The sequence below is a fragment of the Lissotriton vulgaris genome, chromosome 9 (genome assembly GCF_964263255.1).
Source record: "Lissotriton vulgaris chromosome 9, aLisVul1.2, whole genome shotgun sequence".
Lineage (NCBI taxonomy): Eukaryota > Metazoa > Chordata > Amphibia > Caudata > Salamandridae > Lissotriton > Lissotriton vulgaris.
In genome coordinates, this window is record NC_141697.1 from 511,044,802 (window position 1) to 511,063,285 (window position 18,484).

The following is an 18,484-nucleotide window of genomic DNA, read 5'->3' on the forward strand; positions in this document are numbered from 1 at the left end:
ATCAAACTTTAGATGACATGTAATGCCAAATAGACCACATTAATGGAATGCCAGCAGTTCAGCATAATCTGATGACAGCTACATATATGGACACTGCATTTGCACTGCATTTCCTAGCTTAGTAAGACAAGTATGTGGAGCATTTGTAATGTGGATAAACTGTTGTTGGCATTCCCTATTTTGTATAGTTGATAATACATTGTGGTTGCATCTGCACCTACCTATCCTTTCAAAAGTTTCATCACCTAAGACAATGTAGCTATAACATTCATATCAAACCACCAGAACGACCATCAAAAGCATATTTTGCATACTAAAATCAAAGCTCAGATCACAATGGTGCACTTCATATTTGCACACCAGTCACTATGTTCAAGAGCATAGTAGTTTGCTAAATGTTCAACGTATCAACATGCACAGAGCCTTGAAGCAGGGTTTTGGGCCATCCTTCTTACCATTGAACTCTGAAGGACCTTTCTTTCAGACTGACAAGTGAGGGGAGTTAACATTTCATCAAACAATTTCAATTAGCAGGTTATACATTTGGCTACACAATAAGGACCAGAAGTCAGTGATTATAGTTAAGGACGGTTATCACAACTTAGCAATCAAGTTAAGGTACACAAATCTCAGCACAATGCTATAAAGATACAGAAAAACAGAAACACAACTGAGAAGCCCAACCTACTAAAGAAGTTTCAGCATACCAGTATTAGACAAACAAGAAGTTCAGTCACAGCAATACAAACAAAATCAGCATTAAAATCTGGTGCTCAGAGAAGAGTTTCTGGTCCTCTATTCTATACATGAGTAAATCTAGAAGTGTTTAACTTCCAGTCCAAACTAAGAGGATGGTTCATTAGTCTAAAGAATCTCAATATTCAGGGAACTGCAGAAAAACTGGGAAAATATGGGAAAATAAGGGAAGTGAAGGAAGGTGTCAGCATTGCAGAATCTCGGTCAAGAGTATTCTTGGACCAGGGGAATTCTGAGTATTATCCTGAGCCACACTCAGCAAGACTCAATGGGAATAAGCATAGAGGTCTCTACCTCTCAAAGTCCAAGGAAAAGTGGCTCTAGCATTAGAAAGTGTAGACTACATCTATACCACCCCTCTATTCGCATCATCAGGGGCTCCATTGTCCTTTTCCATTCTCACGTTGTAAACTGTAACATTGTCCTTGTTCAACCAAGCCATGTTGTAACATTGCTGAATAGGACTCTTTAGTTAATGCTCTGGCCCCCATGTTCCTTTATCAAGGTCTTCTTTTCAGGCTCTCTCTCCATCGCAAATACAGTGTTGTAGCCATTTTCAAACTAACAATGTGTGTGAATGCACCTGCAAGGGAAAAGTCATGCGAGCAGAAATGGAAATCCCTATTTTATGCAGAATGGAAAATAGGCCTAGTAAGCAAAAGTTTAAATTAATAAATCAACGGTGCACATTTAATATGTGTGTGCACTTCCAAACACAAATTAATATAACTTTATCAGTACATTAGATTCATATTGCATGTGGTATACAGTAACTTTTTAATAAGTATTTGTAAGTATGCCTAAGAACTACATTTTATATGAGATACACTGAAAATTTAGCACACACATTACATAAATCTATTATCGTTTCTAGAGTGAACACATTATAAAAATGTGAGGATGGTTTATTCATCAAGTCTCTAAAGATTATCTCATTTAATATGGTTAAGGCACACAGTGTTATGTATGAAATCTCTAATTCTTCAGTAAATGCACTTCAATAATGATGTTAAGTGCAACCTCTCATATTAATTTTTGCTAGGCCACACAGGAAATATTTTCTAAGTGCATGTTTATATGATGTATTTGTGATGTGAAAAGATGGGGTCAAAATTACGCTGTACCAGCCTCATACTTGAACGTCACACAGGATTTGCATCTTCCACCACATGTCAACGATGCTAGAGGATTTGGACAAGATGGTATAGTAGCGGATATGAGGAAAGACTAATAACCATATTCTTCTGTCAATAAACCAACGTTACTATTGCATGCAATACAGGTAACACATATGTATATGTATACATAGGTAGTGATAGTTAGGACCTGGTTTCCATAGGAAAAGCATTTTTTGTTCTGCTAATAACTTTGGGACCATTAGATGAATCGTCACAAAATTTTCAAAACTAGTTTGTCAGGCACTTCAGCTGCGGTTTGTAAAGTTTTGGGGTGATTCTTAAGAAAGGGTCCGAAAAAGGGGTGGGTCCCAAAACACAATTCCCCTCCAATTTACCTTAGGGATTTTAGAAACAACTACAGCCCTAACCTCAAACAGAATTATACCAAATTTGGCAGAAAGCTAGATCTTGGACAAGAAGAGTACTTTTTGTAATTTGGTGTAAATATGTTCAGTAGTTTTAGAGTTATAAAGAAACTTTCAACTCTCCCCTCCATTCAGAGGATGGAAGCATGAGTGAATGAGAGAAATAGTCACAGGGAGTTGGGACAGGAATCCTACCCTCTGTCCTGCCCTGGGAGGGTGCAGGGCCATGGGGAGAGCATGACTGGATGAGCAGGGAATGGAGGAGGAGGTGCTGTGGTGACGGCTGCAGGGTCTTAGCGCTGCTCCTCATTCAGCACAGATGTCGGCACTAGCACGCAGCAGCAGCAGCACAAGAAGAAGTAGAGGTCCAGGCCAGGGCAGCCTCAGCATCAGCAATGCAAAGGGCATCCAGCAATGGCGTTTGTTGCAAATGGGGATATGGCAGAGCACGAAACCGAGGAGGTAAGAGAGAGATGAGGGAGTGTACAAGAGGAAGAGGGTCTAGGGCAGCATCAGTCATTGCTGGGTCTGGCAGAGGGCATCGAGCTATGGATCTGTTGGAAATGGGTAGATAGCAGAGCACAACGCCGAAGAGGGAGTGTATGGAAGAAAGACGCGCTCTACTAGAAACGTCGTGCAAACAGGCGGCCAAGTAGCTTTGCTCACTCGGGGAACTCTACGTAGTAAAGTGGAGTTTTGGGGACACTTCACAGAATACCACATAGTGGAACTCTGTAAACTCTGCCCAGGCCTAACTGACACACCCAGCACACACTCACACATAAACTTACACAACCACTTACACATCCACTCGCACATCCAGGTTACATGGATGTTATGGTTAGGAAATTTCATTTTAAAAGACGTAGAAATTCACTGAAAAATCAAAGGTTACAGGGACGCTATAGTTAGAAAATAGCCTTAAAAACAGTAGATATTAACTGTAAAAAACAGCCCATGTCCAGTGAGATACCCACAATGTCCATGACTGCATCCGGCATCAAACTTTGCTGATGAATATATAGGTTTATTTTCTTCTCATATGGCTAAACATCTGTCTGCCATTCTGTTTCATTGCCCTGTGAGGGGCATGTAGACATCCAAACAGAGAAACATATATAGCCAGTGCAGTAGTGACTGCAGATCTGATTAAGGGAGGAGAACCTCTTTGTAGTTGAATGATGATGTAAGTGTTGTCACAATGGTTGGCCATTTACCCTTTCAGGTTGGTCGATCATATCAAAAGCATCAAAAATGTGGTGCCTCAACACAGGAAATGGCTGGTGACAATGGAAGATAAAGATCATGAACACCCTAAAGTATCAGTGGTTCCTGACATGTATTCCATGGTTTTGGGTATCCACCTAGAAAATGGCGACTACTGATTGTCGCACCTCCTGATACATTGAAACTGGCCCATGTTGTTCCATTAAAATGGAAAGCAGTAAATGCATATATTTAAATGAATACATTCAAAGCACACGGTCAATTTTTCCCTACAATCTTTCAATGCCACGTAGTGAGAATCTGTTAATTTTCTTAGCTGTTTATTGCAGAAATGTTGCATTGGTGCAAGTAAAGGGCAGGCGATTCTGCTCAATTTTGTTAGTTGCTTAAAATGGAGTGTAACAAACACATTTAGTCACAGCTCATATTGCAGAAAGGTTTTGAACCAAGGCCAAACTTGAAAAATGCAATGTGGAACCATTGCTAAACACAGATAATGTAAATATTTGCTTATAAATCATTGTCCATATTTCATAGAAATGTTAGCAAAGAAACCATAGTCCATGTCAAACCTCGTAGTCAAGTCAAGTCAAGTCATAACATTTATATAGCGCACTACATACCCAGAGGGTTTCAAGGCGCTTAGGAAGGGGAGGTGGATTATTTGTCAAATATCCACGTTTTAAGCTGCTTTCTGAACGCTAGGTGATTCTGGGTGAGGCGAAGGTAAGCGGGAAGTGAGTTCCATGTTTTGGCAGCCAGGTATGAGAAGGATCTGCCTCCCATGGTGGTCTTGTTGATGCGAGGTACAGTGGCGAAGGCTTGGCTGGAAGAGCGAAGTTGGCGGGAGGGGGTGTAGAAGGATAGTCGAGAGTTGAGGCAATCTGGTCCGATGTCGTAGAGTGATTTGTGTGCGTGGGTGAGCAGTCGGAAAGTGATCCTCTTATTGACGGGTAGCCAGTGGAGGTCTTTAAGGTGACCAGAGATGTGTTCGTTGCGTGGGATGTCTAATATGAGCCTGGCTGAGGCGTTTTGGATTCGTTGTAGTTTCTTCTGGAGTTTAGCGGTGGTACCTGCGTAGAGGGTGTTTCCGTAGTCCAGTCGGCTCGTGACTAGAGCGTGGGTGACTGTTTTCCTTGTTTCGGAGGGGATCCAGCGAAAAGTTTTTCTGAGCATGCGAAGAATGTTAAAGCAGGAAGAGGATACGGCGCTGACTTGTCTGTTCATTGAGAGTGAAGAGTCCAGGATGACGCCAAGGTTCCGTGCGTGGTCTGTCGGGATGGGTGCATTTCCGAGGGCTTCCGGCCACCAGGAGTCGTCCCATGCAGAGGGGGATTTACCTAAGATGAGGACTTCTGTTTTGTCTGAGTTCAGTTTCAGACGGCTTTGTTTCATCCAATCGGCGACTTCTTTCATTCCTTCGTGTAGGTTAGTTTTAGCGGTACTGGGGTCCTTGGTGAGAGATAGGATCAGTTGAGTGTCATCCGCGTAAGAGATGATGTTGAGGTTGTGTTGGCGGGCGATGGCCGCGAGGGGGCTCATGTATACGTTGAAGAGGGTGGGACTGAGTGAGGATCCTTGTGGTACGCCGCAGATGATTTCAGAGGCCTCGGACTTGAATGGTGGGAGGCGGACTCTCTGGGTTCTTCCGGTGAGGAACGAGGTGATCCATTCCAGTGCCTTTCCTTGGATTCCGATGTTTCTGAGGCGTTGTAAAAGGGTGCTGTGGCAGACTGTGTCGAAGGCTGCAGAGAGGTCGAGGAGGATGAGGGCGACTGTGTCTCCATTGTCCAGTAGAGTTCGAATGTCGTCTGTTGCTGCGATGAGGGCGGTCTCAGTGCTGTGTTTGGCTCGGAAGCCAGATTGTGAAGGGTCGAGTGATTTGTTGGCTTCGAGGAAGGCGGCGAGCTGGTTGTTGACAGCTTTCTCGATGACTTTGGCCGGGAATGGGAGAAGCGAGATGGGGCGGTAGTTTTTGAGTTCGGTGGGGTCTGCTGTTGGTTTTTTCAGAAGGGCGGTGAGTTCAGCGTGTTTCCAATCTTCTGGGAAGGTAGCGGAGTTGAAGGAGCAGTTGATGACGTCTCGGAGGTGCGGAGCTATGACGGAGTCTGCTTTGTTGAAGATGTGGTGGGGGCATGGGTCTGTGGGGGATCCAGAGTGGATGGAATTCATCAGGCGGATGGTGTCCTCAGTGGAGATAGGGTTCCAGGCGTTAAGGGTGTTAACGGGGGGAAGGTGGTCAGCTGATGGTAGGGTGGGTTGGCTTCCGGGTTGGTTGTCAAAGCTGTTGTGGATGTCAGCAATCTTGTTGTGGAAAAAAGAGGCTAGGGAATCGCAGAGGGTTTGAGAGGGGGTGATGTCGTTGGAGTTGGCCGAGGGGTTGGAAAATTCCTTGACGATGTTGAAAAGTTCCTTGCTGTTGTGGGCGTTGTTGTCAAGTCGATCTTTGAATGCTGTTTTCTTGGCTTTTCGGATCAGTTGGTGGTGAGTACGGATGGCGCTTTTGAAGGCGTCCTTGTTGCTGGTGGATGGGTCTTTTTTCCAGGCCTTTTCAAGGGAGCGGCACAGTTTCTTGGATTTCTTGAGGTCGTCGTTGAACCATGAGGCCTTTTTGATGCCAAGTTTGTGTTGACGTTTTTTCAGTGGTGCTAAGGTGTCGGCAGTGTTGGATAACCAAAGGGTGAGGTTGGAGGCGGCTTCGTTGGCGTTAGAAGAGAGGGCTGGGGAGGTTTGAAGGAGTGATGTGGAGATCTGCTCTGTGGTGATTTTGTTCCAGTTTCTTTGTAGAGTTGGTTGGAGGTGGATGATGGGTTTCGGCTTGTTGTAGGTGAAGTGAACGCAGCTGTGGTCAGTCCAGAGGAGATCCGTAGTGTGGCTGAAGGAGACATGATTGCTGGAGGTGAAGATGGGGTCGAGAGTGTGACCTGCGATGTGGGTGGGGGAAGTGACCAGGTGTTTAAGTCCGAGGTTGTCTAAGAGGGTGGCGGTGTTGCGGTCGTTGATCTTTTCAAGGTGGAAGTTGAGGTCTCCCAGAAGGATGTAGTCTTTGGAGGGGAGCGCGTGTGGGGTGATGAAGTCCGTGATGTCTTCACTGAATTTTGCGCGGGGTCCTGGTGGTCTGTAGAGGAGGGTGCCTCTGAGTGTGGTCTTGGGGTCGATGTGGATCTGGAAGTGAAGGTGTTCGGAGTTAGCGAGGTTGGCGTCGGAGCTGGTTGAGATGCGGATGGATTTCTTATGGACGATAGCGATTGATAACGAAAATGTTAAAGAATAGTTTCCACTGCTTTTACTACTTAAGTAAAATAAATGAACTTAGGGTCTTAGGGTCTGCATTTTATTGCATTTTATCGTGTTTGATGTTAAACTCATGTGTAAACTGCCCCCGACGACCGTAGTGAGCCGCTTCTCCTTGTAGAAACAATTGCATGACACGAAGCCGTTCTCAGGGCTCCCGGTCTCTTTTGCAAATCCCCCTCGAGGCACAGAATCTACGGGCGCCATCTTGGAACGGGGCCTGGACAGTGCTCTAGTGGCTGGGAGATTTGGGCCCACTCGCTATAAAAGAGCCTCACACTGTCTTTCCCCAGATTATTGATTGCACATACTCCTGAGGCGGAAGCCGGGAGGTTAGAATTTCAGTAGCAGAACATTTGTTACTTTCTTTTTAAGCACTGCACTTTAAAAACGCATTGCGCTTTTTAAATATTTGTGAAAACAAGTAGGAGGACCACACTCTACTTTGTATAGGACGGTGGGGAAAATGTCTCCCGCTAGCGAATTCCAACCCCAAGGTATGTGCTTATAATAACATTGATAGTAGCATCGGGTAGGCCTGTCTATAACAAAGAAAAGCGTCACGGGAGACGGTGACGTGATGCGCTCTCTAAAAAATGGAGTTTCATCATCTCCACAGCAACGCGGTAACACAGCGATTAACATGCGTCCGGTTGCTTGTTTAACCAATAGCAGATGGCCTCAGAATACATAGATAGCCTATGGAGAGAGTGCTACCAAAATAATAATTCGCCGTCAAAACGAACCATATAAAACAAAAAATCATGTAAATAGAAACGCAACAGAGGCGCTCAGGGAAATATCACGCTCTATTCATGCAAATGCCCTGTATATAGACAAGGTCCGTGGAGTAAATTAACTGCGGGATAAGTTATACGCCGCCGAAGTAACAACGTTACCATGGCAACGTAAACGCCGAGAGACCAAACGTCGCCATGGGAACGCGTCCACGCGGCCACGCTCTCGTTTAGGCAGTCGTCAGAGTCACCGCGTTCGCGGCGTTTTTGTGGCGCCAAATCAATTAAAAACCACTATTTAAGCTACCGCAACACACGGTCTGTTCATTTCCAACAGAACGCCGTGCGGAGATCATACGAAGGAACTGCCAGGAAGGAAGGAGCAGGGAGGCCGACTGCTAACATACTGGTAAGAGGCGCGAACAGTGCCCTAAAGACTAAACGCTCTAATAATAATTTTAAGAATAGACCCAGCGCTAGGACATAACATTAAAGGTCTAAAATTAATAAAGCAAAAAACAATAGAACTTAGAGTAAAAGCGGGAGCAGCAAAAAAGGCTCAGAATCTATTTAAAATTTAGAACTTAAAGAATAGAACTTTTTTAGCAAATAAGATTATAATGCTGAAAATATAATTCCTACAGATATCAACTAATGACAGAAGAAGATGTCAGCGAAACTTACCTTTACCTAATTCAAAGAGGTTGAGGTCCATAATCAACCGTCCAGCTCCCACGGTGAGTGGCAATAGAAGGAAATGTACAACAACTTAAAGGGGGAACAAGTAGAATATAAAGAAATATATTTATTAATATGAATACTTACCCCACAGGGAGCACAGCACCTAATACACAGAACGGTGGCTCCTCCTGGCAGTAAAAGACACGGCAGAGATATAGCCCTATCGAGGTATGTGTCTACTTATAGAAAAGCGATGATACAAATCTAGGTGTGTTGGTTAAAAAACAGGGACATATATCTGTACCTTTATACCCACAGGCAGATTAAAAGAGGGAATTAAATCTCTGACCACTGGGCATACAAGCAAAAGTTGAAGGAGTTGAAATCTAACTCAGCCACAACTTCGGTATGAAAGAGGGTTTTCATTATAAACAATTTAAGCATGTGTCATAAAATGATCAAACACATTACTGATTAAGCATATGTATGTCTTTATTTAAGAAACAGAGCAACTTTGCGAATAATCGTTAAGCAAAGCACCAAGGTCCATATCACCAAAATGGACTCCTGGTAGAACTAGAAGTTCAAACCACATGGATAATCAAATCCATTTGGATCAACAAGGTACGCACCTGATTCATGGGAGGTACTTCTTTTTTGGTAACAGAATCACTGGGGGTCCCTAAAAGAAGGGTACACAGGTCCAAGGGGAAGGCAAAAAGAGATAGTAGGATATATAAAAAATCTGTCAATTGCACTGTTGGGAAAAATACAATAGAAACAATGCTTAATGGAACGTACTGAGAATATGTATGTAAAGAAGAAAAAAACTGATTATTCTAAATCAGGGGGGTTAAGATGTAAGAGTACTCACGCAAAAAATGTATTTTATGTATTTTACTCGTTTGGTAACTTTGTGTTTTATGATTTTAATTGTCTAGAATCAGTCCTGATGAAGGCATACTAGAAAAAAGCCGAAACGCCGCGTCGACCTTTTGATTCTGTGATTTTTTAATCATTGTGATGATCATATTTATGGATAAATGTTTTTAATGTGTTTTCAAATTGTGCAATGTGTAATAAAATTTAAATACTGTGACCAAACGTTTGTGTTGATATGCTTTTAATCTAAAATTTTCCCATATGTATTTGCACTTAACAATTGAATGTACTAGTTTGATTACATACATCCGAATCAATAGCCCATGACATTCTCACTGTCCCAGGCCTGTTTGACTAAACCCACGTACGTGCAACTTTCCTAAAATTGTTTTAAACAAAAACCGTTGTTATTTAATAGAATCTTTTTTCAATATATATTGAACCGGTTGAAATAAGTGTGTATATATTTTGCCTTCCCCAGGGTAGAAAACACCCTTGTCCAAAAAAGTGACACCCATTGGTTCCACACCAAAAGACAACATCCTGTCCTACGAACCCGGACGTTTGTTCTTTCTTTAATGACATTTTCCCCACCGTCCTCTACAAAGTAGAGTGGGGTCCTCCTACTTGTTTTCACATTTTCACTCGGCTTGTTAGCCGAGGAGGTTTCAGCTATTACTGCAAATTAGCAGTAGGGCAATTGATTAACAGCCCAAAAACTTTATAAAAATTCCTTATATAACAAAATTTAAAATCAACTGCGAGAATGGAGGGAATTAAGACATACACATTCTCGGAAGACCAGTTCAATAAATTAATTCATAACAACAAACCCAGAAATACAACAACCCCGGTCAGATTAGATAGATCAGATGAGGAGCAATGGGAGAAATTATGGAACAAGAAAAAGAAAGTCATTAGAGCAGAGCTCCATGCAGAATTCTTAGTAGACTACTTCAAGAATGGAGTGATACCGAAGGGTTTACAGGTGACAAATGAACCAGGCATCTTTATCACAGATAGGAAGTTTATAGAAAGATGGACACTGGTGGCGAACCGTTGTAGTAGGGATTGGATCCTGTTAATCATAGAGACAGCGAATGAATTCTTAGTGGTGGAACGGAGAAAAATTGAAGAACTGGAAAGTCAATTAAAGGATAGTACAGCGGTAGAAGACGCAAAAGCAAAATTAGAAGAAATACAAAACGATATAACAGGCTATAGTGAATATCTGGTCCAAAAAAAGAGCAACAAACTAAAGAAAGACATAGAGAACTATAATCCGGAATTCGTGTATCCCTATTTGCAAAAGGACTTTTATGAACGTCCTAGAGAACAATACCAACCCCGTAGACAGTGGCACAACCAACCTAGAAATTTCCCAAGAAAAAAGGTGAGGTTCTTTGACACTTCTTATACAAGCAGTGACTCAGAAGGAGAACAGATGAATGATAAAACTAAAAGTGGTGAACATAACAAACAACCACAGATGAAAGAAGGCCTATCTTTTTTAGGCAACCGCAACCAGCAATTTGGGCAACAAAGGGGGAGGGGGAGAGGCCGCAACAATTACAGCCAACAACCACAATACCCACAGGCCCAACACCCTCAACGTCCGCGTACCAGAAGCCAGAAGCGATGGGACTAAATAGCATACAGAAAGCGGCAGTGATAAATTTATCTAATCATGACCCCACCCCAATAGAAATGAAACTACTAGAGAAAGGTTTGGGTTTTGCAATCTGCTCCCCTGTGGACAAATATGCGCTAGAAAGGGATCTACAAAACTTTTTCAGGAAAGTTAGACTCCGTGTATTTTTTGAAGGAAAAGATATTCCTCCGAGACATAATAAATCAGGTCTTAAAAACAAGTCCACTTGGACTCCATCCCTCAATTTAGTACATAAGGATATAGAGGCTTTTGAAAGATGCATAGATAAGAGCATAGAAAATCTTCTAAAACAAAAAATCTGGACACCACATAATCTTAGCAGAGAAGAGAAAAGAGCATTAGAACTCTTAGAAAAAGAGGAGACCCTAACCATTAAACCAGCAGACAAGGGTGGTAGTATTGTATTGATGGAGACTATAGACTACAATAATAGAATGTACAAACTTCTTAATAACAAAGACCATTATAGTAAATCCAACAAGGAAGAATGGCAGACCTTGAAAGAAGAAATAGGAAGGATGCTCAGACAGGCCAAAGAGGACACTATAATATGTGATGATGAGTTTAGATTTATGATGAATTCAGATCCGCTAATTCCAGCACTTTATGGCCTCCCCAAGGTCCACAAAGACCTTAAAGATCCACCGATGAGGCCCATAGTCTCATGCATAGGGTCCCTTACAGAACCTTTAAGTAAGTATGTCGAAGTATTCTTACAGCCCATAGTCCAAAAACAGAGAGCATACATCAAGGACACCACTCATATGATCCAGAAAATTGAGGGCCTTACGTTTAATCCAAACACACAGGTACTAGTGACTTTGGATATAGAAGCGCTATATACGAACATTCCGCAGGATAGCACCATAGAGATTATGGAAGAAATTTTAGGCACCCAACAGGATGTAACTGAACACCACCAATTCTTCATCCTGGAATGTATCACATTAATCTTAAAAAACAACATATTTCTCTTTCAAGACAACCTCTTCAGGCAAATCAAGGGGACCAGCATGGGGGCCACCTGTGCCCCCAGTCTGGCATGTTTGTATGTCTCTAGGTTTGAGGATACACATATCCACAATCCTGTCGCCCCTTTCTATGAGAATATCTCAGAATGGGGAAGGTACATAGACGACATTTTTTTCATCTGGACAGGAGAGGAAGAAACACTGGATGAATTTCTCCGTTGGTTAAACCTTGGAGACCCCAATCTGAAGTTCACCTCACATATTAATAAAGAATATGTAGAGTTTTTGGACATTATAATTAAACACACTGACGGCCACCTAACTGTGGAATTGTATACAAAACCCACGGACAGAAACACAATGCTGCATTTCCAAAGCAATCATCCTGCCTCACAGAAAAATAACATCCCTTTCGGCCAATTCTTAAGGCTCAAAAGGAACTGTACGTCAATGAAGGATTATGAAAAACATGCAGACAACCTTAAGGAGAAGTTCCTAGATAGGGGTTACCCCCAAAAAATGATCAGACACGCGTACAAGAGGGCCAAATATTTCAATAGGGACAATCTGTTTCAACCCAAAGAAAAGACCCAAGATCCCCAAGATCCCATCATGTTTGTCACTAATTTTTCACAAGTGAGCCACAGAGTAAAAAAACATCATAAACAGGAACTGGCACTTAATAAAAGACAAAACCCAGATCCCGATACCCAGGCCTATTTTTTCATATAGAAGAAACAAAACCATCAGGAATTGCCTAGTTCACACGTATAGAGAAAGGAGCACAAACAGTCAGCGCACCATTGACGATACCCCTATGCCAACAGGAACATTCCCCTGCTCAGGGTGTAGCAACTGCACGAGTATTATCAAAGGCAAAACAGTGACAGTTAATGATAGATCAGTGAATATAAAAAGCTTCATGAACTGTAGGACAAAAAATATCATATATCTGATCCAATGTCCTTGCCAGAAATCCTACATAGGGGAAACGTCCAGAGAAGTTAGACTACGCTTGAATGAGCATAGGTCAGCCATAAGGACAAACAAATTAGGGGCACCCCTCACTGAACATTGGAGGGATGCAGGGCACCAAATCGAGGACTTGAAATGGTGCGGACTAGAGAAAATCACAGGAACCAAAAGAGGAGGTAACCTGGATAATAAGAGGAAAAGGAGGGAGCAATTTTACATGTCTTCTTTTAACAGTGTAAGATGTGGACTGAACTCGAGGGAGGATTGGGAGAAGATAATTCTGAACTAAGAGCACAACTTATGTAAATAAGTATCTCCCAGATCTAAATGTATCCGTTTCCGAGATTAATCCAGTACACAAGATAGCAATAAGCGGTAATCGTTTTTATAATGCCCCTCATAAATAATGAACAAAGCAACCTGTCATCTAAAATGAATAATGCGTTTAAATTATGTCACTTTAACCAGGGGCCACATAGCGAGCTTCAACCCTACACAAAGCCCCGCATAAACAACGTACAGAGTAACCTGTAATTTATAAAGAATAATGCGTTCAAATTCGGTCATTTTAACCAAATACCATATAGCGGGCTTCAGCCCTATAGTGGGGGCCCAAAAAAACAATGTCTCCCGCTAGCGAATTCCAACCCCAAGGTATGTGCTTATAATAACATTGATAGTAGCATCGGGTAGGCCTGTCTATAACAAAGAAAAGCGTCACGGGAGACGGTGACGTGATGCGCTCTTTAAAAAATGGAGTTTCATCATCTCCACAGCAACGCGGTAACACAGCGATTAACATGCGTCCGGTTGCTAGTTTAACCAATAGCAGATGGCCTCAGAATACATAGATAGCCTATGGAGAGAGTGCTACCAAAATAATAATTCGCCATCAAAACGAACCAAATAAAACAAAAAATCATGTAAATAGAAACGCAACAGAGGCGCTCAGGGAAATATCACGCTCTATTCATGCAAATGCCCTGTATATAGACAAGGTCCGTGGAGTAAATTAACTGCGGGATAAGTTATACGCCGCCGAAGTAACAACGTTACCATGGCAACGTAAACGCCGAGAGACCAAACGTCGCCATGGGAACGCGTCCACGCGGCCACGCTCTCGTTTAGGCAGTCGTCAGAGTCACCGCGTTCGCGGCGTTTTTGTGGCGCCAAATCAATTAAAAACCACTATTTAAGCTACCGCAACACACGGTCTGTTCATTTCCAACAGAACGCCGTGCGGAGATCATACGAGGGAACTGCCAGGAAGGAAGGAGCAGGGAGGCCGACTGCTAACATACTGGTAAGAGGCGCGAACAGTGCCCTAAAGACTAAACGCTCTAATAATAATTTTAAGAATAGACCCAGCGCTAGGACATAACATTAAAGGTCTAAAATTAATAAAGCAAAAAACGATAGAACTTAGAGTAAAAGCGGGAGCAGCAAAAAAGGCTCAGAATCTATTTAAAATTTAGAACTTAAAGAATAGAACTTTTTTAGCAAATAAGATTATAATGCTGAAAATATAATTCCTACAGATATCAACTAATGACAGAAGAAGATGTCAGCGAAACTTACCTTTACCTAATTCAAAGAGGTTGAGGTCCATAATCAACCGTCCAGCTCCCACAGTGAGTGGCAATAGAAGGAAATGTACAACAACTTAAAGGGGGAACAAGTAGAATATAAAGAAATATATTTATTAATATGAATACTTACCCCACAGGGAGCACAGCACCTAATACACAGAACGGTGGCTCCTCCTGGCAGTAAAAGACACGGCAGAGATATAGCCCTATCGAGGTATGTGTCTACTTATAGAAAAGCGATGATACAAATACAGGTGTGTTGGTTAAAAAACAGGGACATATATCTGTACCTTTATACCCACAGGCAGATTAAAAGAGGGAATTAAATCTCTGACCACTGGGCATACAAGCAAAAGTTGAAGGAGTTGAAATCTAACTCAGCCACAACTTCGGTATGAAAGAGGGTTTTCATTATAAACAATTTAAGCATGTGTCATAAAATGATCAAACACAGTACTGATTAAGCATATGTATGTCTTTATTTAAGAAACAGAGCAACTTTGCGAATAATCGTTAAGCAAAGCACCAAGGTCCATATCACCAAAATGGACTCCTGGTAGAACTAGAAGTTCAAACCACATGGATAATCAAATCCATTTGGATCAACAAGGTACGCACCTGATTCATGGGAGGTACTTCTTTTTTGGTAACGGAATCACTGGGGGTCCCTAATAGAAGGGTACACAGGTCCAAGGGGAAGGCAAAAAGAGATAGTAGGATATATAAAAAATCTGTCAATTGCACTGTTGGGAAAAATACAATAGAAACAATGCTTAATGGAACGTACTGAGAATATGTATGTAAAGAAGAAAAAAACTGATTATTCTAAATCAGGGGGGTTAAGATGTAAGAGTACTCACGCAAAAAATGTATTTTATGTATTTTACTCGTTTGGTAACTTTGTGTTTTATGATTTTAATTGTCTAGAATCAGTCCTGATGAAGGCATACTAGAAAAAAGCCGAAACGCCGCGTCGACCTTTTGATTCTGTGATTTTTTAATCATTGTGATGATCATATTTATGGATAAATGTTTTTAATGTGTTTTCAAATTGTGCAATGTGTAATAAAATTTAAATACTGTGACCAAACGTTTGTGTTGATATGCTTTTAATCTAAAATTTTCCCATATGTATTTGCACTTAACAATTGAATGTACTAGTTTGATTACATACATCCGAATCAATAGCCCATGACATTCTCACTGTCCCAGGCCTGTTTGACTAAACCCACGTACGTGCAACTTTCCTAAAATTATTTTAAACAAAAACCGTTGTTATTTAATAGAATCTTTTTTCAATATATATTGAACCGGTTGAAATAAGTGTGTATATATTTTGCCTTCCCCAGGGTAGAAAACACCCTTGTCCAAAAAAGTGACACCCATTGGTTCCACACCAAAAGACAACATCCTGTCCTACGAACCCGGACGTTTGTTCTTTCTTTAATGACATTTTCCCCACCGTCCTCTACAAAGTAGAGTGGGGTCCTCCTACTTGTTTTCACATTTTCACTCGGCTTGTTAGCCGAGGAGGTTTCAGCTATTACTGCAAATTAGCAGTAGGGCAATTGATTAACAGCCCAAAAACTTTATAAAAATTCCTTATATAACAAAATTTAAAATCAACTGCGAGAATGGAGGGAATTAAGACATACACATTCTCGGAAGACCAGTTCAATAAATTAATTCATAACAACAAACCCAGAAATACAACAACCCCGGTCAGATTAGATAGATCAGATGAGGAGCAATGGGAGAAATTATGGAACAAGAAAAAGAAAGTCATTAGAGCAGAGCTCCATGCAGAATTCTTAGTAGACTACTGCAAGAATGGAGTGATACCGAAGGGTTTACAGGTGACAAATGAACCAGGCATCTTTATCACAGATAGGAAGTTTATAGAAAGATGGACACTGGTGGCGAACCGTTGTAGTAGGGATTGGATCCTGTTAATCATAGAGACAGCGAATGAATTCTTAGTGGTGGAACAGAGAGAAATTGAAGAACTGGAAAGTCAATTAAAGGATAGTACAGCGGTAGAAGACGCAAAAGCAAAATTAGAAGAAATACAAAACGATATAACAGGCTATAGTGAATATCTGGTCCAAAAAAAGAGCAACAAACTAAAGAAAGACATAGAGAACTATAATCCGGAATTCGTGTATCCCTATTTGCAAAAGGACTTTTATGAACGTCCTAGAGAACAATACCAACCCCGTAGACAGTGGCACAACCAACCTAGAAATTTCCCAAGAAAAAAGGTGAGGTTCTTTGACACTTCTTATACAAGCAGTGACTCAGAAGGAGAACAGATGAATGATAAAACTAAAAGTGGTGAACATAACAAACAACCACAGATGAAAGAAGGCCTATCTTTTTTAGGCAACCGCAACCAGCAATTTGGGCAACAAAGGGGGAGGGGGAGAGGCCGCAACAATTACAGCCAACAACCACAATACCTACAGGCCCAACACCTTCAACGTCCGCGTACCAGAAGCCAGAAGCAATGGGACTAAATAGCATACAGAAAGCGGCAGTGATAAATTTATCTAATCATGACCCCACCCCAATAGAAATGAAACTACTAGAGAAAGGTTTGGGTTTTGCAATCTGCTCCCCTGTGGACAAATATGCGCTAGAAAGGGATCAACAAAACTTTTTCAGGAAAGTTAGACTCCGTGTATTTTTTGAAGGAAAAGATATTCCTCCGAGACATAATAAATCAGGTCTTAAAAACAAGTCCACTTGGACTCCATCCCTCAATTTAGTACATAAGGATATAGAGGCTTTTGAAAGATGCATAGATAAGAGCATAGAAAATCTTCTAAAACAAAAAATCTGGACACCACATAATCTTAGCAGAGAAGAGAAAAGAGCATTAGAACTCTTAGAAAAAGAGGAGACCCTAACCATTAAACCAGCAGACAAGGGTGGTAGTATTGTATTGATGGAGACTATAGACTACAATAATAGAATGTACAAACTTCTTAATAACAAAGACCATTATAGTAAATCCAACAAGGAAGAATGGCAGACCTTGAAAGAAGAAATAGGAAGGATGCTCAGACAGGCCAAAGAGGACACTATAATATGTGATGATGAGTTTAGATTTATGATGAATTCAGATCCGCTAATTCCAGCACTTTATGGCCTCCCCAAGGTCTACAAAGACCTTAAAGATCCACCGATGAGGCCCATAGTCTCATGCATAGGGTCCCTTACAGAACCTTTAAGTAAGTATGTCGAAGTATTCTTACAACACAAGAAAGTCCCTAGTTGTCAGGAAATACCCTCTGTCACAGCCCCTTGTTCCCAAAGGACCTAGCGTGGCTGCAACACAATTATTGTGTTACGCCTGGTTAAATAACTATATGAGAAACAGTTTTAACTACTCGAGGTCAACTAAACATCATAAAAATAAAACACATATAATTCATGTGGCATTCAAGAAAGGAATCTAACTGTAAATGGGTAAATTAAAAACAATCATTTATTAAAATTTCATCACATTACAGTACATCACAAATTGCATCATTGTACAAAAACATTACGATAAAAACCAAAGAGTCGACGCAGCGTTTCGGTGTCTTGACCAGTGTGTCACACCTTCTTCAGGACAGGTTTTTAAAATCACTAAAAAGAGAATGCCACAATTATACACAGTTTATAACAAGACCTCGAGCTATGCCTATACATATTGTTCACCTAATTTAAAATACATTACACATTTATTAAAAAACAAGTCATAACGGCACCAACTTTCCTATACTCGTTCATTACAGTTGTTCATAAATTAACTCTAGGTTTACACATACAGGGAATAATTTTCTTAAAAATTATTATGCCATTCCCTTTCGGATTTAACCTGGTGTCCAAGGATCTTTTGTTTTCTTGTTTGCATGGCTAATATCAACATATCTCTTATTTGCATTTGGATTGCTATTATATGTGAGATCTTTCTAGTCTTTTCCCGAATGTTATCTTGGACAAATAAGTACTTTTAAACATTTCATAAATCCTAGGGTTGTTTGTGCATACTCCAAAGTTGTACGTACCTTGGAAATCAAGTGAGACAGATTTATAATATAATGTCTTGTTTTACCCTCTATTTCTCAATCTCATAGGGGTATGTTCTCCATATCATAAAAGGATTTGTC

The 18,484-nt window shown here is 41.2% G+C and overlaps 1 long non-coding RNA gene across 1 annotated transcript; it reads right to left on the reverse strand.

Moving 5' to 3' along the window:
* Nucleotides 1-17,799: 17,799 nt before the first annotated feature.
* On the reverse strand, nt 17,800-18,484 carry LOC147690335 (uncharacterized). The gene is made up of 2 exons (XR_015299785.1): nt 18,383-18,484; nt 17,800-17,960 (listed from the first exon to the last, which is right to left on the reverse strand). It is a non-coding gene; the product is annotated as an uncharacterized LOC147690335 (long non-coding RNA).